This window comes from Triticum aestivum, chromosome 5B (assembly GCF_018294505.1).
Source record: "Triticum aestivum cultivar Chinese Spring chromosome 5B, IWGSC CS RefSeq v2.1, whole genome shotgun sequence".
NCBI lineage: Eukaryota > Viridiplantae > Streptophyta > Magnoliopsida > Poales > Poaceae > Triticum > Triticum aestivum.
This window is the reverse complement of record NC_057807.1, coordinates 293724499-293747778: the sequence shown is the minus strand read 5'-3', so window position 1 is coordinate 293747778 and position 23280 is coordinate 293724499. Positions and strand designations below refer to the sequence as shown.

General features: G+C 47.2%; 1 long non-coding RNA gene across 4 annotated transcripts; it reads right to left on the bottom strand.

The window, feature by feature from the left end:
* Positions 1-1546: 1546 nt before the first annotated feature.
* LOC123111472 (uncharacterized) lies at positions 1547-6264 on the bottom strand. Of its 4 annotated transcripts, none has more exons than XR_006454468.1 (6): positions 5423-6264; positions 4270-5344; positions 4010-4159; positions 3108-3910; positions 1975-3013; positions 1547-1871 (listed from the first exon to the last, which is right to left on the bottom strand). It is a non-coding gene; the product is annotated as an uncharacterized lncRNA (long non-coding RNA). The 4 variants fall into 4 exon arrangements; XR_006454471.1 differs by lacking the exon at positions 1547-1871 and having other exon boundaries at positions 2160-3013; positions 4270-4422; positions 4526-5344; XR_006454469.1 differs by lacking the exon at positions 1547-1871 and having other exon boundaries at positions 2160-3013; positions 4270-4422; positions 4578-5344.
* Positions 6265-23280: the final 17016 nt, after the last annotated feature.

Here is a 23280-nt window from a genome sequence, read left to right as displayed (position 1 = left end):
CCCTTGGGGAAGCAATCCAGACACCGGCGTCATCGGCGCCGCTCCAAGCCCCGCCATAGCAAAAATAGCGATGCTGGCACAGGAGATAACAATCTAGATCACTACAAAAAAAAGACACATCCGTGACATTTTGGGCCAAACGAAATTTTTTCCTGTCATACATATGACACTTCTATGACGATAATTGTGACAAAACCCGGTATCATCATAGATGTGGTGGGCTCCTACTTCTACTAGTAGAACGCCCGTGTGTTGCTATGGGCTATAATGCATAATTTAAATTGCAGATCTATCATACACTTCAGCAATTCCATTGATCAATTAGTGGATAATTATTTGATATCACAATGCTGCAATTTCTTCTATATGAGACAGTCCAAATGAAGAGAGAACAAAGTCTCCATCTTGACCGTAGGACATGAAGTTCAATGGGGCAGGGTCATGTTTCTTCATTGGAATAAAATAACACTAAAGTCTAATTTGATATTAGGAAGTAGACACATGTATTAAGCTAAAGAAAAGCAATCTTATTTCTCATTTGTGATAAAGTTTTTTTGAATTAACTGTTCACACTACATCAATCCACAAAGCAAGGTAAATAAATTAAACAACAATCTTGCACGACACACCATGTCCTGTCATGAAGTGAATTCATTAAGTGAAGTAAATAGCTACATAGAGATTGCAGCTTTTGTTACAAAGTCTCCTGCATATCTTGGCAATTTGAGAACGTCATATTACTCTTTGACAGTTATTGATCATACTGCCTGCATATATTAGAGAGTCTGAATATGAGTTAACAAACAGAGGAATGCTTCTATATCACCGTAAAGTCTTTGCAATTGGCACATCCGTATTCGAGTAATATTGTCGCTCTCTCCCCGTAAAGTCCTCCAAGCGTATGTGTTCCAATACATAAGAATTCCTTGTTCTTGGAAACGGGGAATTGAAATGGTTTCCTTTCATACAGTTAGTTCAATGCTTGTGCATTGTCATGTACAAAAAAATAATAAACACACCGAATGCAAAAACTGTTGGTTGCATATATGAACATAATGCATGTCAAATGTCGTGTGTATAAAAATGATAGCCCATAAGATTTTCTTTTGAAATCCACTTCGTGATGCGTAGTCTAGTAGAATGCCCGTGCGTTGCCACGGGCCTTTAATTTTGTTCTGATTGTGTGTGTATATGTATTGTTGTATAAAACTCGATGATTTTTTTGGCTCTTTCAACGACATCTCCTCGACATTCTTATTAATGGATTCCTTCTCATACTCCGCAAAAATAGAAATATATAGAAATACACTATTTGTATTATCATGTGCAAGAAATATATAAAGAAGAATAATTATTTGTATGCATCTCTTCTCATTTTGTAAAACTCGACGAGTTTTGGGTCCAGTATATTATGAAGCTTTGTCAATCAACATTTTGAAAGCAGCATCTGAAGATCTAAAGTGAACATATAAACACATATACTTCAGCATGCAGTGCATCACTCAGAGAGTTTATATGTCCAGCCGCCGCAAACAAAGTCGTTGGAGTGCCATCCCTGCATATAATCCCACACCCCCTGCCCTGGTGTCCTCAATAAAGGACGCATCAATGTTTATCTTCACAAACTCTTGTGACGGTTTCACCCAACTTCTACATATGTAGTAGTAGCAGCAGCTTCTTTGGGTTTCAGGAACTCAAGCCACTCATCCACATGTCGCCTGACATTGACCTGAAATTCTTGCACCGTCGTTCTCCATGGTTCACCTTGTTACGTTCATGCCACGAGCACCACAATTGAGCAAATAGTGAGCAACTTATCCTTCTCCACAACCTCAGAATTTTTCTCATGATGTCATCCGCTGAATTACACTCTGTTAGCTCAGTGGCAGCGCCAGGAATTTCTTCCTTGGTATTCATTTGTGCAATTTTATAGCAATATATCAACAAATATACAACAAACTAGCAGTAGTATACCAATGGATTAGCAATTCTTTGGTATCCCATGGAAGTCCATGGAAGACACCTGGCGCCACCACTGTGTTAGCTTGTTCCGGATTTCCTCCAGCAGCAAGGCATACCATTGCCCTTCACTTGTTTGCAGTTTAGAAAGAGATGCAACCCATCTTCGAACAATATGCAACAGACAGCATATCAAACGATTGGCCAACATATTTTCAAATTAGAACATAGCGAATTATTCAAGCTACAAAAATAGTGCATGTGATTCCCTAGAAATTTCGTTCACTACTCCAAATTACAAAATGAAGAATTCCTACATGACAAATGGTAACAGAAAAAAATCAGTGAAGATCAGCACTTGAACAACATGCACTCGTTACATAGTTGTCAGGGCATCAATACACTATCAAACGTGTACAACTGTGAATTGCCCAACATACCTGGGAAGCTACAATTCAGGAACTAAACCGACCATTCAGACATGAGCGGGGAGAAATCTAAACAACTCACCAGAGAAATCTAAACAACTCACCAGGGTCCCCTGTATCATTTATATGCAAATAACATATGACAATCTAGTGCCCGTCATGACCGTCACCACCTGAGGCATCCCCTTCCTCCGCCGTGCGAGTTTTCGCCCGCGCGTCTCCCCTCGCCTCCCTCTTCCCCTCCACAACCACCACCTCGCCGCCGCACGACAGCCACGTGATCATCGTCAACTTCATGGGCGGTAGCGGCAACGACCTGCAACGACCTGCCTCCTGTTCTAGAATCACGACAAATCCAAGGGAGTGTTTGGCTCTGTTGTCCAGTCCCGCAGCTGTGCGTCGCGAGCACCGTCATCGTCTCAGTCTCGGGCATCCCCTTCCTCCACCATGTGGGTCCACAGCATGGTCATCATCGGCTTTGGAAAGCATCATAGAAGAATTAAATTCAGAGAAGGAGTTCATACTATTATGGTAAGTTCACAGCCAATCTCCATAGTAATAGTACTCAGATATAAAGGAATTATTTCAGTTGGAAGCAGAAATCCAATAACATTAGAATCGTCAACCTGTAAAATTAAAAAAGAAAGCAAAATAAATATTCCTATGATCCGCCAGGATAACCTCTAAAAGACCATCATTTTCGGCTAGGTAGAAGAATACCTTAGAGGCTCATATCAAACTTCTCCGTCACCTAAAGAGTTCTCTCGATCCCATGGTCACCATCAGAAAGAATCTTGACTTGAGTATTGATAAAGTAACACTAACTACTAACCAAAAAAGGGTCTCATAATTTGCACTCATTTTAGTTTCCGCTGACAATCTAAATTCTATGGGCTTGGTAAAAAAATTCCTTTTGTGTCCCTCGACGCCATAGCTATTGCACCTGCCTGGTTTGCAAGATGTTTTGGAGCATCACCTCTGTCTGTCCATGTAGTCCTTTTGTGACCATGGCGGCAGCAAATGCTGTAGAAAACTGTCCTCTTACTGAAAGCTTCCTAAGGGGCTTTCTCCCTGCTGGTCAATGGCCAATCAATCTATTTCCTTGTAGCTGGCAGCCTGGCGCTGATGGTTATGCTAACCTGTTGTCTGGTATATTACTGAAACATTGTCACCACTACCAGAATTTGCCGGATGCTCTTGAGTTTTGCGATCTACACATACTATGTATTATTCTCAACAGCTTGACAACTACTCCATTTTCAGCAAGCCGGTCTTCCAAACCAAGCCCATCTCTCACCTTGGCAAAAGGTTTCATGTCCACCAAATTTGCCTTCAACAAATAAACCAGACAATCGTACATATGAAAATTTGCGTCCCCAAGCTGAACAAGCTCTATGCACATTCTGAAGTGCATGTAGGAGAAGGGATTATATGCCAATGGTTCCTATGTTGTGAGCATCCTTTGTCCACCTCTTCATTATATTCTTCATACGGACTTGCTTCACATGTATGAAGTCGAGCACCTGCCATTATTTATCACTAAAGTAAGTTCACTCTCTCACACAAACTGATATATTCTGCTGCATACACATAAACAGTGAGCAAAACGCACAAGATCATACCTTCAGGACACGACTTGTGTTTCTCAATCTCTTCAACTTTGGTATGCTCCACACTCATACAAGAGCCAATTTTCGTCAAACATAGCCCTTGTGTATGTCTTGATCGCATCCCATTCAAGTGGCCAGGTTAGCTCTCATTAGTGGTCTTCCCTATAACAGTTAGATGCAAATCATTTAGTAAAACTCAATAGTTCTACTAATAAAAATGACATCCACACGCAACAACAAGTATGTATTTCTTTCATAAAAAATCAGCGTACAATTCTTGTCATCTCCTCGACATAGTTCTCCTCAGACTCACTATCAAACCGCAGTCTCATGTACTTCTTAACCCCTGTGCTCTGATCTAAGCAATTTATTAGAGCAGGGTACTCACATCGGCAAGATCGTGTGTTCTACACACCTGCTTCACCCTGCACGTTGTCAACATGGGAAAAAATGCTTCTCAGTGCTCAACTCACACACCCCCCCACACTGTCCAAAAACTAAAATATGTCGCAATGAAATAAAACTCACTACATATCGACACACTATTTCATAATTAAATTTTGTCCTCTCAACAATTGACCTGCTTTTCCAATATCTGATCCCAAAACCTTTCTCCCAAGAGAATAGGTTGTAAAAACCACACGTCTCTCTCATAAAGAGTCAAAACTTGTCCCCAGCACCGGTACAATCACATTATGTATTGGATAGTCAGCGAATCCCCTTATCGCTTTATCAAGAGTTTTCGCCCGAGAAGGGCATGGTGCCGCTGATGCAATCCTTACTCTGCACAAATGTTTCCTACTGCTCAACTGAAATCAACATAAAAGACCATGTCCGTTAAATTAAATCGACATACATGCATTTATAAACTTTATATAATTCATCGGCGTCACATAGCTAAATTGCAATTATTCCATGGTAGAAATAGCTGCCTCGACTAAATATCCATCAAAAAACTTCCCAACAGTGAGACTGTCATTAGTAGTACTATTGTATTTCTATTAGTTACCTTATATTGGATTCAATCAAAAAATCATTATCCTCAGAAAAAGCTCAGCATACAGACGCAAATCTATCTGTAGACTGCTAGTACACTCAATACAGATATCACGTACTGAATCACTGATGACGTGTACCAAGTGAATTAAAATCAGTAAGTTTTACGGGTTACTTTTAAACTAGTCCAGCCTGGCTGCCCGGGGTTCATCTTCCCAGTCAATAGCTCGGAGACCTGGGTGAGATCTCCCTTCCTCTGTACACCCTGGTTTCTTCCTCGCAGAACTGTGCATCTATGTTCATGGCCGCTTCCGGCGCTTGTTCCAGTTCCCCTATTACTGTAGTCCACCTCTTCAAGCCCAGAGAATAGAGTAGAGAAATAGTTAGTAGAAATCACACTAAGGATAATAACAACAAAGATTAACTAACCTGTAGATAGGCCACAGCGCCTACGCCTCCCGTGCACCTCCTCCTTCCTACTCGCCCCACCAGGGAGGATGCCACACGCACGTCGCCGTTGCCGTGTGACTCAGCCGCCAGCCAGCCTCCGCAAGCGTCGCCGCATCGCTGGGCCCATCCCCGGTCCCTTCCTCCTCTCTCCCATCTCTCTAATTCCTAGCCGCATCTTCGATGCAGGACGCGGCCACTGCTAGATCCACTCCATATGCAGAGCACACACGCACACAGCGCAACACATACACAGATGCTATTGGACCAAACGCACGCAACCACAATAGCCAAAGCATTCCAGTCTCGCGCTGAGAGGAAGAAATGGGCGGGCAAGCAGGTACCTGCACTTGCCGGTGTGCGGCGGCGAGGGCCCTGGAGAGTGGCAGCACCCGCTCGATCTGCGCCTGCATCTGCTCCTTGCAGCGCTCGACGCCCTCGGCGGCCCTCCGCCTGGTGACGAGGAGCTCGTCCGCGCGCGCCCGCCGTCCCTCGAGCCGCCGCCTCAGCTCGTCCAGCGCCGCGCCCTGCCGCACCGACTCCCTCCTCACCTGCTCGAGCGCGGCCTCGAGGCGGCGCGCCAGGTGAGCCCGTTCCTCGGGCGATGTAGAGGAGGGTGGAGGTGGCTGAGCGGGTGATAGTGGAAGGTGGGGGGCGACAACGGTGGAGTGGGGAGATTGGGGCGGTGGCGGCGGAGCGGGAAGATTGGGGCGGCGGCAGCGGAGCAGGGAGATTGGGGCGGCGCTGCATCGCTAGACGAGGGAGATAGGGCGGCCGCATCGGGTGGATCGAGAGACGGATGGTGGCGTATGTTTTTTTTGGTCTTGCACGGGATGGTCGGAGGTGGGCGAGAAAAAATCTACGAAGGTTAACCTACAGAAAAAAACGGACGAAAGTGGTGGGACGAAAATTGACCGGTGGAGACTACCAACTGCTGCATTAGGAGTGGAGATGACAAAAAATCATGACAGAAAATTGGCTTTTCGTCCTGGGTGGGCCGGAGACGCAGCTGCATGACATTCTTTGGGCCGTCCATGACGGAAAAAACCGTGGTAGAAGCGAGGGGGAGGAAAATTTCGGGGAGTTGCTAGTTACGGTGGGAGGTCGGGGGCCGAGCGATGCACATTTCTCTCATACACGTGCGAGGCATTGGCTCTAACTGAACCCGAGTGAGGCGTTGGGCTCTAACTGAACCCGAACGATTGCACTACAGGCTATGCGTTACTGAACCCGAGCGATCGATCGATGGTTGTTAACTGAACCTGATGGAGCGATTCCTTCGCTACTGCTGCTAACTGAAGCCGATCGATTGGATGAACAGTGAGCGTTGCCGGGGGGGTTGGATGAACAGTGAGCGGTGGCGTTGCCTCTGGATGAACAGGACCCCGTGGTGTGGAGGGCTGGATGAACAGTAGACGATGGAAGGGTGGTCGTGGAGGGGTGGTTGAACAGGCCCCCGTGGTGTGGAGGGCTGGATGAACAGTAGATGGTGGAGGACTGGATGAACAGTAGACGGTGGAGGGGTGGTTGAATAGTAGCCGGTGGAGTAGCGCGCGGTGGAGGCTAGATGAACTGGAGCCCGTGGGGGCTGGAGGAGGTCGACGGTAGCCCGTGGAGGCTGGAGGAGGTCGACGGTGGAGATGAACAGTAGCCCGTGGAGTCCCGTTTTGAGGTACGCCACACCCCTCCCGATGAACAAGACCCCCGTTTCGACCATAGCGCTCCGACACAAGTCTGTTTCGTCTGTTTTGCGGTACGCCACACCCCTCCCGATCAACAGGACCCCCGTTTCGACCGTAGGAGGTCCATTTTGTCCGTTTTGCGGTACGCCACACCCCTCCCGATCAACAAGACCCCTGTTTCGACTGTAGGAGGTCCGTTTCCTCCGTTTTGCGGTACGCCACACCCCTCCCGATGAACAGGACTCTGCTCCAAACGTTGGAGGTACATTTCCTCTGTTGTGCGGTATGCCAGGCCTCGTTTCCATCGCTTGTTCCGTCCAAGCCGGTTGGCTCCCACGCATTCCATTACCTCCCGATGAACACGACGCATTCCGTTGCCTCCCCATGAACACGACGCATTCTGTTGCCTCCCCATGAACACGACGCATTCTGTTGCCTCCCCATGAACATGAGCCCTCGCCATACGTATGCGCGACTAGGCGTTCGAGACCCCGCCCGTATGTACACATACATGGCCATATTTTCTTTCTTGCACCCTGGCTGCTGTACGTACGTGTACATGCTACGTGCGCGCCTCTACTACGACACGTGTGCGCCTCTACTATGACACGTGTGCGCCTCTACATCGACCAGTATGTACATACATGTTCGCGACCAGGATGACAACGCTACGTACGCTTCGACCAGGTGGGTCCCGACTGTCAGGCACTTCCTTGCCTGCGAAGATGTAGCTGGTGGGTCCCAACAGTCAGGGGGGCAAATCGTTTTTTTGCCCGAACGCACTTCCTTGCGTGCGAAGGTGTAGCTGCTGGGTCCCAGCAGTCAGGGGGCGAATCGTTTTTTTTGCCCGGACGCACTTCCTTGCGTGCGAAGGTGTAGCTGCTGGGTCCCAGCAGTCAGGGGGGCGAATCATTTTTTTTGCCCGGACGCACTTCCTTGCATGCAAAGGTGTAGCTGGTGGGTCCCAGCAGTCGGGGGGCGAATTATTTTTTTCGGACGCACTTCCTTGCGTGCGAAGATGTAGCTGGTGGGTCCCAGCAGTCAGGGGGCGAATCATTTTTTTTCGGGCGCACTTCCTTGCGTGCGAAGATGTAGCTCGTGGGTCCCAGCAGTCAGGGGGCGAATCATTTTTTTTGCGAAATACGGTGGCCCGTCCGGTGCGTCCCCGCTGTCAGGTGGAGGAATAATTATTTTGCGCGTAATAAGGAGGCACTTCCATGCAGCTGGCGTGGACCGAGCTGTCAGCCTCTCCACGTACAGTCCACGTCCGATGGAAGTCGTTCCTTGACCACGTTGACCACGCCGCACCGAGAGCACCACGGCGGTGGACGACGGCGAGGCCTAGGAAGGGGACGACGCGGATCCGGGGAAGACGCGGCAGTGGATGCACACGCGGAGAGCAGTACGAGGGTTCACTAGTTCGGCTGTGCTGCCGTCGCCGCAGAATAACAGGGGGTGTGAGTGAGTGGAGGGACGGCCTGGCCAGTGGTGGGAGTAGTAGGGGGCGGTGAGGCCTCCACGGCAGCACAGACGGCCACGGGAGGCAGGAGCAGGCGGCATGATCGGCGCTGCTTTGGGCGGCTGGAGCAAGAAGACCAGAGGTTGAAGAAGCACGACGACTGTTGGATGGACATCGTACGGTCACTGCAGGTAGAATCGTTTATATTGACTAAGTTGACAAAGCCCTTGGTACGTCAACTTAGTAGGCCCACAGGTCAGCTTCCGAAACGGTGCGCCCCAGATGTCAGGGGGATGAATCATTTTTTGGGCGGGTGAAGCTAGAATATCCGAGATTGAAGAAGAAGCACGACATCCGTTGGATGGACATCCAACGGCCATTGCTGCTAGAACCGTGTGTTGTCTATAAGTTGACAAAGCCTTGCATATGCGTCAACTCTGTTTTTTTAGGGGACGCGTCAACTTAGTAAGGCCAGAAGTGTGTGGCAGAGAACTTATAGCCCATTTGAGATTTGTAAGAATGTGTATCCCATTTTTGAATTCTAATGGAATTTACTACAACCCATTTACAGTTTGTTAAAAGTACAACCCATTTCAACCAACCGTTCAAAACAGAATTCAATAAAATTTCCCACATTTTGATGGGTTCCGAATATTTTTATCCCAAAATTTCTAGTCAGATTAAATTCAATTTCAATATAAATTTATATTGGGTAAAAATCCAACGAAACATTGCGCTCGCAACAATTAATGAAATTAAAAATTTCAATATTCCAAAAATAGTATTTTATAAAGTAATCACTGTTTGGTGCATTTTTTATAGTTACTACCCAGTTTTTATAATTATATCCCATTTATTATTTCTTCAAGCCCATTTTCTTGTTAAGCCTAATGCATCCCTCGTAGGAAAGACTTGCAGCCCAGCGGGGCGGAGAATAACAACTTGACCTTGCCTGGGTATTCCTAAAAAAAAGTATAGTTGGGATAGCCATTTTCAGCTTGAAAAAAATTAATATCTGGGCTAGATATCTGGCTAGGGCTAGACGGGCCACAGCCCGCCCAGTTAATACCTGCAGCGATGTTTTCGTTGTTGTTCAGAGGAGAAAAATTAATATCTGGGGTAAACATCGAAAAACTCTGTAGTGCTCACACCTCAAAAACACAAATACTGCTCGAGCTGCTTGGTCCCAGCTGTCGGCCGCTTCCTGTGCAATTCTCTCGTTTATTGACTACTCCCTCCTTTCCGGTTTATAATGCTCAATCCAAAAATCTCACCAATCAAGGTAGATGGCGAGTGGTGGAATACTTTTTGTAGTTTTGCAAAAGCACCTAATTAATGCTCTTGTTATCCTCAAAAAATTATGTTTATCAATGCATTAATTGCAATGCATGCATGCATAAAGTACATGCATTGGTCAATTTTCTCTTAATACTTGCATGCAATGATTTAATGCACCTTGGAATCTGAACATGTGATGGAAAACAACCAAATTGAGCCTTATAAAATGGAAAAACTAAAATTTTGAGATAAGCCCTATAAACCGGAAAGGAGGGAGTACATAGGTTGACAATGGTGTGGGACTGTGATGTCAGGAAACCAGGAGGAAGAAAAATAAATTATAGTTATATATATAATAAGGAGGCACTTGCGTACGTGAGGCTATGGACTTGGTAGGTCCCCATTGTCATCCTATCCAAGTAAAGTCATCTCCTCACCCATGCACGCTTTCCGCCCGAAACAGTCAGCACCGGCCGCCCCGCTTCCCGGTGCAGGCGATTGCTCCGTCTTCAAACGACACAAGTGTCGTCCGTCCGTCCATCTGCCGCACACATTAATGATACGCGGTTGCCGAGGCGGCTACTCTAGTGCCACACGTCCGTCCCTCCGCCCGCCCACCATTGCTATATAAACTGCTGCGCCGGCCATAGCCGCAGTCATCTGCATCCGTTCCCTTTCTCCTGTCCACACCACTACTGCCCACCATGGCTTCCTCGCACTCTAGCGCTCTTTGGGACGGGTGGACGACGGACCACAAGGAGATGGCAGCCATTGCTATCGGCCGGCTGGCCGGCAGGCAGCCGGAGGACGACGACGTCCCAATGGAGAACATGGTAGTCGATGATCTGGCGCCAACCCCCTCCTCCGTGCCATCCTCGCCGGTGCATTGCACCATGACCATCGGCGAGGCCCGTGCCCAATATATGGACAGGGTGAGGCAGATGCGTGAGGAGCAGTTCCGGGAGGCGCAGGCCGACGCCGCCTACAACCACCATCTCCTCTAGGAGCACCTGCAGGCGGAGGAGCAGATCACCGCAGAGCGGGCGGAGCAGGAGGCGTTGCTCGACTCGCACCGCTCCGCCCGCAAGGGCCGCCTCGAGCGCTGGCGGTACCGCATGCGGGTGGCGGAGGCTACGGCCGCCTACAAAGAGGCTAGCAAAGAGGGCGATGAAGCGGGCAAGGCGCTGTTTGGCGAGACCGAGGATGAGGCAGAGGACAATGCCAGCTCCGATGAGTCCCTGCTTCGTTGGCATCGACGGCGCCCTGCTCCACCGACGCCCCGCGGCGCCAACAATGAGGCAGAGGACACCGCCGGCTCCGCCAAGGCCCCGCGGCGCCAACAATGAGGCAGAGGACACCACCGGCTCCGCCGAGGCCCTGCCCCGCCAATAACGAGGCAGAGGACATCGCTGGCTCAGCCGAGGCCCCACCCTGCCGGCAATGTGGGGGAGGATTTCCACCGCTCCGCTGAGGCGCCCCCCGCCGGCAACGAGATAGAGGACATCGCCGGCTCCGCCAAGGCCCTGCCCCACTGCCAACGAGGCCGCGCCACACAGAAAACGAGGAAGAGTAGAACATGGTAGGTCGCCATCGCTCGGGTCCAAGTAAGGCCACCGCTGCTACCCTCCGGTTGAAGCCAAGCTAGGCGGGTTGACCATTGACGGCCAGTTAGCTTCTTGGCGGCGACGTGGAGTCGGAGAGCTGCATTGGAGAAGAACGCTGCTTCTACTTAACTGCTGGTGCAGTTGGCTGACTGACACGTGGGCCCAACAGGCCACATGTCAGTTACGCAACTGCACCTACAGTTAAGTCACTGAAGCTTCTGTTCGGCTCAGCGGGACAAAGGTGGGTAGCTTCGGTTAATTAATTAAACCTCCAGCGCACCCCTTTTTAGTTTTTTTTGAAAAGGAGGATGACCCCCGGCCTCTACATCTGGGAGATGCATGCGGCCACAAACACCCCTTTTTAGTTGAAGAATGTATGAAATGTAATGAAATCCGGCATGTTTATATGAAATCCGACCGTGTATGAATGAATTTATTTCGATTAGTTCGAATTCCTGTATCACTGGCATTGGATGAACATGCAAAACAATACGTACTAGCATTATTACCAGGTTGATCACCACGTTTGCAGCAGTTTCACATGCACTCCCTCCGGTCCTTTCTAGTTTGCATACAAGTTTTGTCTGCAGTCAAAGTATCTCTACTTTGACCAATCTTATACAAAAAAGTATGCACTTTCACAATGTGCGAAGTAAAAAGGAACAGAAGGAGTACAAAGAGTTGGAGCAGCTTTTTAGCGTTTTTGTACATTACAAACAAACACACAGACCTGGCAATTCATAGAGAACATTCAAAACAATCGATGATTATGCATCTCAGAGACTCACATGTCAGAGGTAATATTTACTTCACAACTAAAGAATAAAGAAAAAATTGATCGCCGCTGCTCACAGCAAAGGGCGTCCCATTCGAAAATATCAAACGCATATCTTGCTAAAATCAATGAGCAAAATTTGACAAGGTTGTCCCATTCCAAAATATCAAATGCCTACGATTGTGGAATGGGCAGGGTTTGCCATCAGTTCGGACATTGACATGGCACCTCGTGCTAAATAAACCAGTTGTTCTTTTTGTGCAGTTCCACCAAAATCAACCAAATTCGGGCGTAGCTTGTATGATTTCGCCCTTATATGTTGCAACGCCTTGAACTAATGGGCACCTCCTTTCTTGTGGTGGAAATGAATGATTTGATGTATTCATGGACATTTTGTGCAGTTCCCGTTGAAATCAAGCTGAGCACCCCTGTTTGCACAAATACAAAAAAGTGATTAGTATAAAGCAAACTGTACTATGAATTGACAGTTTCAACAGGCACATACATGGTCCATGTAGAGCACACTTTTAGAAAAATGGAACTCACCAGAAAGAATCCTAGAACAACATTGTACTCGCGCATCACAGCAAAAAAATGGAGATTTGTCAGTCCTTCTGAGCTGAAGTTAGTTTGGTCTTGTGAGAGTAATGTAACCATCCTTCAACTGCTCCTTCTGATGAGAAGATAGACAGGGCTTCTTCATCCTGGCATAATCGGAACTAGTCACTTAACGTACTCCATATTCTTCTTCAGAGGAAGATGATCCCTGTTTGCTCGAAAAAAAGGAAAGGAAATATTTAAAACAGCATAGATAAAGCACTTCTCAAGGACAATACCACTTTTTCATGACAGTATCTAAACAGTAGCACAACACCAATAGAGATGACAAAGCTCAATCATATGGATGAAATCAGTGGGTGAGTAGCAACATTTGTCAGTAGACTGATTGTGTAGAGCATACAGATGAAGCACTTCTCTGGAACCATCTGTTGCTATCTACGGGGGTGGCCATGCTTATTATATACTCCTCGATTAGTTTAATGTTTCCAACATCTTCTTGTGCAGTTCCACTAAAATATATGGTATCTTCAAAGAACATCCCTGTTTGCACAAGTAGAGATAATTACGTATGGCATCAAATCAGTGGCAAAACAATTGCTCGTTCCAGCCATAGCAATAAATTAAGATTCAAAACTATATCATTACTTGTGTCATCACAGTTCCAGTGCTTCATTACAGCACCGGGAGTTGATTTTTGTTTTTCTTCCGCTTGTTCTTCCCCTTCATCACTTGGTTCAATAACAGACAAGCTTTGCCTTCAATGTAAGATTTGGCATGTCAATTAGGGAGCACAAGTATAGTACTAAACTTAATTTTCTGATGAAAGTGGCAAAATACAGGCCAGCAGTTGTGAAATATCCTTATCTTACCTCAATGGGATATTACGGTGCACATACAGATTGGAAGTCTTGTCTCCATTTGTGCAGTTCACTAAAATCAAGCAACATTATCGTACAAGTAGCACAACATATGAAAGCACACTGCAGAATCATGTGAAAGAAGGCTAGTACTGACCTCTCATGATGCGGAATTCAAACAACTCACAAGAAGAAGATCTGAACCAAATTCGCCTTAACGGATAGGAAGTAAGATCTCCTCTTGTGCAGTTCCACTAAGATCAAGCAATCAAGCAACGTTGTCGGTGTGACATTTTGGTTGAACTGCACAAAACACTCTTAAAACAAAAGTGTTTTGTGCAGTGCAACAAAAGGTCACAATGGCAACGAGGTGAAGTAGATAACCCTGTTTACACAGAGGTGCAAAGGAAACAATTAGTGGTCAATAACGGTGGATGACACAGAAGCCAACAAAAAGAAGCATCTACCTTATCTAAATGGGAAAGAAAGCAAGACAATAGCATTTCTCAAACGGTGGCATTGATTAATATTAACATAGAGAATATATTAACAATAAAATTTGTTAAACATGTAATTTGCTTTTAACTGTGGCATTGCATCAATTTTCCAGCGGCATTATTAGAGGGTGTTTGTTTACAGGGACATTTTGGTGTAGGGACTAAAAAAACTCCGTGTCAGTCACATCTAAACCAAACAGGAGGGACTTTTCGGGACTAAAAGTGGGCATTTGGGACTAAAGAAAGAAGACCTCGAGGGAGTCTTTTTGGGACCTTTTCCAACAGTTGCCCCTCCCACGCATCGCACCTTATTTCTTTAGTTCATTACTAGGGGTAACATGGTCTTTTATCATGTCATTTAATAACCTCTAGTCCATGTTTAGTCCCTGGAACCAAGCAGGTAGGGACTAGGGAGTTTTTAACCAAACAGGGCCATAGATTAACAACAGCTAATGAGTTGCATGGGACAGTGGACGCACCAGCACCATGTGCATCTACCGATGTACTGTGGTCATGCACAGTCTGTTGCAACAAAGAACAAACAACCAAGGAGCATATTTGTGTTGGTCCCAGTTTTGTTATCTTTAGACACCTTTCCCTATGTCAGCGCGGCAAATCTAGTCCTACTCAAACTCTACAGCCTTGTCCCTTCCTTTCCTTTTTGAACTAGTACTTTCGCCCCTTCCTTTCCTCTTTGAACCACGTCCTAGATTTATGTGATACAACTTTCCCCACTACTTTCCCCCATTCCTTTCCTTTTGAACCACGTCCTAGATTCATGCTATACAACTTTCGCCCTTCATTTCCTCTTTGAACCACGTCCTAGATTCATGCTATATACAACTTTTCCCACTACTTCCCCCCACTCCTTTCCTCTTTGAACCACGTCCTAGATTCATGGTATACATGCAGCTAAAGAAATTCATGTGGAGTAAGTAAAATATACCTTAAGGTTCTTGGGGCGTGGTTCGGTGGGCGACGGGACAACGGCGAAGAAGAAGGGGTCGGAGGCCCTCCCGTGCCGCCGCTGGGTGGAAAGTGAACAACAGCGCCGGTAGTGGATTCCCTCCCTCGCCGACGGCGATAGCGTTAAGCCTCCTTCCCTTCCCGGCGGACGGATCCTGTCGGCTCTTTGAGCAGCAGTGAGGGGAGAGAGAGGCCAACGAAGTCTTGTTTAGATCTGGAGAGGGCGAGAGAGTGTGAAGAGAGCAACGACAAGCGCTGAGGCTCCAGCGGGAGAGGGCGAGAGAGTGTGAAGAGAGCAACTACAAGCGCTGAGGCTCCAACGTGTATATATATACTGGAGAGAGAGTGTGAAGCGTGCAAACCCTAGAAAACATTTTGACGAGTCAAAGAATCCTCCTGGAAAAAATTATACTCAAGTGTAGTTATCGAACCCGAGACCTCAAGTTTGATGAGCGAACAGGCTAACCAGCTACACAACCCTCCCGTTATGTTCAACGAGAGGAAAATAACCTTTTATACATTCCTGCATTCGTGTGACAGGCATGTCGTGTTTTGTGTGTGTGTGTGTGTGGGAGTCATTAGGATTTGAATCATAATCGTGTCATGTGGCTTTGGTGGTAAGACTATCCACAGTGGTGCAGAAATAATGCAGCCTTAGTCACCTTATCTCTCTCCACGTAGTACGTTGGGTCCCACCAGTCAGAGGGTGAGACAAACAAATTAATAAGAAAAATTAAAAGCGCCAGCGGTGTATCTTACTACCTCACACATCTCGCTACTGCTCGGGAACACTGTCCAATTGATCCCTCTGTTCGCTCACGTACTATTTTAAGTGAATCCTTATTATAACATGCACACAAATTTTGGGCACTTGTATTCAACTTAAGTCAGTGTGCCACCGTATCTCATATACTTACTACTCCCTCCGTCTAGGTGTAATAAGTCACGTTAGAAGGTGCAACGGGACCAAGGTGCGTGCGTGTGCGTGCATGTGCGTGTGTGTGTTTAACATCATGTGTGTGTTAGAGAGTGCAACAGATCGACCTACTCCTACAGAGATATGGTGTGTAGTGTACGATTTTAGCTGCGAGAGTCGGTGCATCCTCTCGTTTCCGAGCGTGTCCGGTAGGGACATGCGGACAGCTGCCACGCCCGCTCCTGACCAGTCTGGCCCACCCAAAGCCCCTCCATTGCCCGCGCGCGCTTCCCGCCCGAAACAGTCAGCGCCGCTCCAAAGAATCGGTGCTGCATTCATGCCCGGGAAGAGCGGACGCGACCTCTCACTGGCGCAAGAATGATGATTGCTTCGTCCGTCCAACTTACTGCTGGGTCTATGTGATTTGACAACTCATTGGTCTTTATTACTGAGGTGGTAGGACTGCTGGATGTCCCACGCTTTCGGCGAAAGGAGGTACTAGATTACAATTTTCTCCATTCTTACAGCAGAGGAGTGCAAGAGTAGTGAAAACACGCAGGCTCAGTGATTACATGGCCCACCTCACACTATCACCGTGCGACACCTAACTCTTTACATAGTACTCCCTCCATTCCTAAATATTACTAGATGAGTCCCCACTCGTTGCCGCGGAACAGCGGTATATCTCTCTGCGCAAAATTATCGATTTCATAGAACTAAAAAAAATCTATAACCGCATGAAAAATGTGGTAGCCAAACTAAATAAACTCTCATCATCATTTAGATCATCCCACGTAAGGAAAAAAGATCAGCCAACTCCTACTGCATAATGGGATTATATTTTTCTTTTTGACATGTTAATGGGACTTAAAAGCTCACTTACATGCATGCTACCGGTGCATGCTTGCATGCAGACATGTTGATGTGATTTAAAACCCACTCACATGCATGTGCCACGGTATTTCTGCATGCTTGCATGTGGCTTAGTGCGAAGCCTCTCAACGTCTAGATCAGACGGCTATTATGACTGATTTACTTCATCTAATGACTACGTCAATTTTGATGATGTGGCTCAAGGAGAGGATAGAAAATTCCTAGTAGTAGGGGCTAGCTATTACTAGTAGATAAGTCTTTGTAGAGATTCCACTAGGTGAACTACATACGGAACAAAATGAATGAATCTACACTTAAAATGCATCTATATACATCCGCATGTGGTTAATGGTGAAATCTCTACAAAGACTTATATTTAGGAACGGAGGAAGTACTAGTATAGTACTAGTACGTACTGTAATTTATCAGCGAGATAAATTTGTACAATGCTATGAAGCTTCCAGCTTCTGTTACATGTATCTTGCGTCCAAGGTTGCCCGCTGCAACATTTCATCAAATACAAAGGAGACTGACATGCATGCTATTGCATCTCAATGATTGACAGATCATAGCAAATATGTACTCCCTCCGTTCCAAAATAAGTGTCTCAACTTTGTGCAAACTTTAGTACAAAGTTGTACTACTACTAAAGTTGACACTTATTTTGGAACAGAGGCAGCTAAAGAAAAAAAATGATCCATGCAGTCCCTAGCCCTTGAACCGTGAACCCTGACTAGGCTTCAATTTGCTGGCAACATTCGAGCTTCCTAATAAATGAAGTTTGCAACCTTTTGACCATCGGATCATTTTGTGCAGTTTCACCAAAATCGAGATGAGCATCCCTGTGGCAAAGAAATTGAAGAAGCGTGATTAGAATAAGATTACTAGGACTAGTTGATGAGACATAAACTCATCACAAATACAGTATGTAGAAGCCAGTAGAGGTATCAGGTATGTGCGGGGCAAAGAAGTAGAGAAATATCCACAGGGAGTGATGTGGGCAGCTGGAGCAGTGGTGCAAGCCGGCTGTAAAGGGAGTTGTACGGGACGTAGCTCAACCTTGAGGAGGGCGGCAGGAGGCGGCAACTTCCCACGTCGCGGCAGTGAGCAAGGGACGAAGGCAACCTCACCGGCTTTGTGAGAGAGAACGGCGGGGACCCCTGATCGGGACGTGCCGACAGTGGGTTTTCACCGTCGGCGACGGCCACCGCATCTACACTAAGCATCCACCCCTTCCCCAAGAGGACGTGATCCACCGGGATGTTAGAGATGTGACCACAGTCGTTTTGTGCGAGAGGGTGTGAAGAGAGCAACCCAAGCAAGCAACCGTGTAGGCTGGCCCGTCCTGACTATGTATATAGTGGAGCGGTTTCCTTTTCTCTCCATATGAACCTATCATATTGCGTACGTGCCACTGAAGAAAAAAATATTATTTATAAATGACGCGGCACCTACTACTTGTTCTCCTATAACCTTGCGCTTGGCATCTCCAAAATATTAACCTTGCGATTGGCTCTTCGCCTTTTCGGGAAGTCGAGCAATAATGGTAGTGCAATATATATCGTTCTGGCTATATGAGATCGAATGAATTGCTGCACGTCCACCACGTGGGCGAGGGTCGAGGGGCGAGGGAGAGTGCTACTACATACGGAGCAAAATGAGTGAATGTACACTCTAAAATATGTCTATATACATTAGTGTTTGGAGTATGTACTAGTAGTCCATATTGAATTCTACTAAATGACATATATATTCCAAACAATATGATATAATCTCTATAACCAAGGTAGTAGGGACGAGGAGTAAACGGAGGGAGTAGTAAATTTTTCTCCTCGTCCTGCGAGCCACCGCACGCATGGGCGAGGGAGGAGCAAGCTTCACCTCATCTTGCGAGCCACCGCGCCCGTGGGCGGGGGAGACGGTGCACTAAGCAATCTTCTCCTCGTTCTGCAAGTTGACAGGACACATCAAAAGTACTCCAGTGTATAGAGCCTTGCCTCTAAGGTAGGCCCCACATGGTTTGCCTCTTTTTTTAATTTAACATAACGCGTCAAGTCGCAATTTGTTTGTTCACCCGTGGTAGACGATCCTCCCTCCACCAAGTGGACAATCAGTACACGTGCCAAATTACCACGTGGGCTACCTTTTTCGTACAGAAATGAGCTCCACCGTGTACCTGCGCGGGTGTGGTTGGGAAAGAGACGGGAGTACGTGCACCGTGCATGCACCTCTTCTCTTCGTGCATGTCCCCCACCTACGTGGGTGTGTGTGAGAGATACAAACCGCGTTCGTGAGTGTTTTTTGTTTTGTGGTGGGGGTGGGGGTGGGGTGGGGGGTTGATTTCATGAATTATTTGTGGGAATATGTGTCGATGACATCTCAAACAAAATTTTGCATGCAATGTGTGTGAAATGGAGGCCTATCCATATCATACATAGAAGGTCAGGCAATCCACGAGAAGAGAGGGAGGGGTCATAGCTATCGATAGAGTCGAAGAGAGGATCAAGTGGGTGGGTGCTAGATCGATGAAGAGAGCCATCGAAATTGTGTGTGTATGTGCAAGTCAAAGATATAGGGCGACTGGCCTACCGGAACGTTAGAGGGCACATGTCAAGTTTGTGTGTGGCAGGGAGACATGACTAGAGCGCTTGATGTATCGGTGTGTGTGGGGGGGAGGGGGTGGGGGAGGGGTAGGAAGAGGCCTAACTATAGAGGTAGAACGACTCGTATATGTGTTGAGAAGGAGAGACCCAACTATGTCTTGAGGGAGATCGGTCGACATCCATACATAACTGAAGGACGGGAAATATGATGGGACAGAGAGAGAGAGAGGAGAGAGAGAGGGAGGGAGAGGGAGGGAGAGGGGTAGAGTGCTGGATGGATGATGGAGTTGCTTCTCGGAGATGTTGGGAGAGGCCTACTAGACAAACTGAGGGTGGAACTGCAATGTTATCAATAAGAGTGGGGATGTGTTTCTGTGTGTGCATGTGCATGATAGATCTGTCGGGACGCATCCGATGATGAAGGGGGACCATGTGTTTGGTAAGCAAACCTAATAGATCGGTAGATCAATTGTTGTTTGTCGGAGGAAGGGAGAGACACAACTAATGAGGTAGATCGATCGATGTGTGGGTAAAAATGAGTTATAAGGACCTAGCTGGCTATATGTATAGCGAGAGATCGGTCGGTGTACGTCCATTTGTTAGAGGCAAATAAGGCCCAACGAGACGGATAGACAGAGAGAATGGAGCTAGGAGGTGGTGCGAGAGGCCCAACTACTAGCTAGATAGGGGGAGGAGTGTGCGGTTGTGAGATCGATGAAAAGAGGGGTGAGAGTTTACACGTGTGTCTGGCCATATGAGAGACACGAGGCAATGACACATAAAGGAGGAGATTGAAGCTGTGTGTGTATGTTGTAGGCAGGCATCACTAGAGAGGTTTATCGATCGGTGTGTGTCGGAAAGGAGTTGTGGAGACTCTGGGAGAACGACCTAAAGAAAAAAATGAATGTGCCCAGTGGATAGAATGCCGAGGGAGGGGGAGGGCGAGGAGGGCGTGTGCATGCACGAGAGAAAGTTAGTGGTAGCTACAAAGGTTAGAGGATTGTGTGGGTGTAAGAGACTAACAAAGATCATAATTTGATATGAAAGCAGATTCATATATTTGAATAGGAGATCATAGTGTTTTAAACATTGCATGCATGAATATAGCGGTGATACACGTGATGTGCACATGTTATACCATAATGTGATAATGCATGGCATTTGCAACTCACAGCTAAATGCCGAACAATCTAAACCATACTATAGATCAAACAATCTCACATTTTATTTGAATTTGTGATAATGTGCGGCATTTGCATCTTACAACTAAATATCGAGCAATCTAAACAATACTATATATCGAACATTCTCACATTTTATTTGAATTTGTGGTAATGTATGGTGTTTGCAACTCACATCTAAATACTTGTAGGCGTAGGGGGCGGGGCACCATACATAATGTGATAAACACATTATACATATGAGACATGGTTTAGATTATGAAGATCTAGCTAGATCTAGAAATGTAATGTGATTTGAAATCAAAATAAAGTGGATTCAAAAAATCTAGTTCATATAGTACACATAGTTCATATGTAACTCGAGACTGATCATGTAGTGTGCTGTGAAGATAATACACCAACGATGGTTTAACTTGACAATAATGATGATTGTAGATCTTATTAAAACAGAGAAACGAATTCAAATGCTTTGACTTCAGAACAATCATTACTGTAGATCTTATTCAAATTTAGTTCATATTGAAGCGGTAGTATATACGTTTGGAATGCACTAAAACGTTCATTTGAGTAGTAGGTTGCATGCATTATACACATAGTGAAATATTTTAATTGAACATAACATGAATTCAAAGTTTTGAATGACATTTGTAGTGCGCATTGATTTGGTACAGTACACGTTAGGCTTGTCCGGAAATTTCAACCCGCGCCTTGTTAGCCCGAAATATTTAAGATATATCTTTGTCTCGTTGTGCTCCGACAACTCCCTCCATCTCAACCCGCGCCTTGCTATTCCGAAATTACAACGCGCGCGAAAACTCCCACCTCCTATGAAATCCCGACACGTGAAATGCCCGTGGTACCCCTGAACCAAAAGAACCGCCTCAAATCGGTGGGGGGGGGTACTTTCGTAACTTACCCCACATTTCGGACAAGCACATCTCTAAGCCATGGTTCCCCACTGCCATCCCATCCGCCCACCCATTCGTACACCGAGGCCGCGAAAACCCGCAACGAAACCCCACACCCTATTCCGTCCGCCACCCAGCCAGAGCCTCTTCCCTGACGACGTCGTCCACAGCAACACCTCGACGTCCCTCATCCACGGTACTGGATGAGGATCCATCGTTGATCCCACCATCCCGCCGGTTCAGCCACCCCGTCCTCCACCTCCAAGGAGCTGCCCCGACGTTCCCCTCGTCTTTCGCGCCACCTCCATTCCCACACCGCCGTCTTCACCTGCACCACCGGAAGAGCATCATCGTCACCGTTTCCTCGGATGAAGTTGCTGCCTAATCAGCGCCACCAAATAGGTTGTACACTAATCACCGCATTTTCTTCTTGATTCGATCTCACGGTGCTTCCAGCGCTCGGTCCCAAGCCGACACGGCGCGGCTCCATCCACGGCGGTGTCGCCGGCCACTTCCTCCACGACATCGCTCCCTCAGCGGCGACGTCCACATCAGTAGGAGCTACTGCTGCTTTAGCTCTCGCTCGCGCTGCTACTCTGCTCTTGCTCTCGGTCCCCTGCCTGGTCTGCTCTTGCTATTGCTCTTGCTCACGCTGCTGCTCTCGCTCTTGCTCTTGCTTGTGATGCTGCTCCGATTTGGCTACACTTTAGTCAACTGAATTGACTTTTGGGTCAGTCGATTTTCAAGGGGTGGGCTCGCCGGGGTGAAGGAAGAACCAGCCGCAGCGGGGAGGGGGGCTCGCCGGACAGGTACCCCACTATCTATCTTAGGGTTCAGGATGGGGGTGGTGGTCGCCGACGGTGGCGGGGCGGTGACGTGGGGATCACCGGAGAAAAAGCTCGGCACGGGGGGGGGGGCTAGAGGGATGGCCGGGGCGGCGGTGGACCGGCGGTGGGGAGTGTTTTCGAGGCGGGCGGGGCGGCGCACCGCCGGCCGCGGGCGGCGGGGGGCTGCTGTTTGGCCGGTGGTGGCTGGCGGCTCAGGGGGGTGGAGGTTGAAGATGAACTGCAGGCCCTTGATTTTGTATCCAACGGCTGTAAAATCGACTGACCAGAGATGAAAAAGTCAGTCGACCGACGTGTAGCCTGACCTTGCTAGTGCGTTCAGTTTCGACAGCAAAATTTAGTTTCGACAGCAAAATTCAGTTTCGAGAGTTAGGTTCAGTTTCGACAGTTAAGTTCAGTTTCGACAGTTAAGTTCAGAGATGAGCGGCTGATGTATTTTACATCTAGCACTTTGTGGTTATGTATTTTACATCATGTATTGGAGATGCTATTAGAATTCCACTCAGGTTAACGTTGTTCGTTGTCTCTCTTGTCCTGCTTCAGCCTCGGCGTCGTACAACTCACCGGAGCTGCTCCAACGACGAAACCCTCCATCACAGCGGAGAAGTTCCTCGGGCTCCATCTCCAGACGCCTAAGATCTTCTTCCCCTCCTCCGACAGCAAAGTCAGCCGGAGCATCCTCACTGGCCAACCCAATCACGCTGAGATCGACATGGCTTCGCCAAAGAGGTTGTACACTTGTTGCATCTCTTTTTTACTCTACAGGTTATATATATTGTCCACTGAGCACACGGATTTGTTCCTTTAGTGTCTCCTTGAAACAAAAAACGTAGGA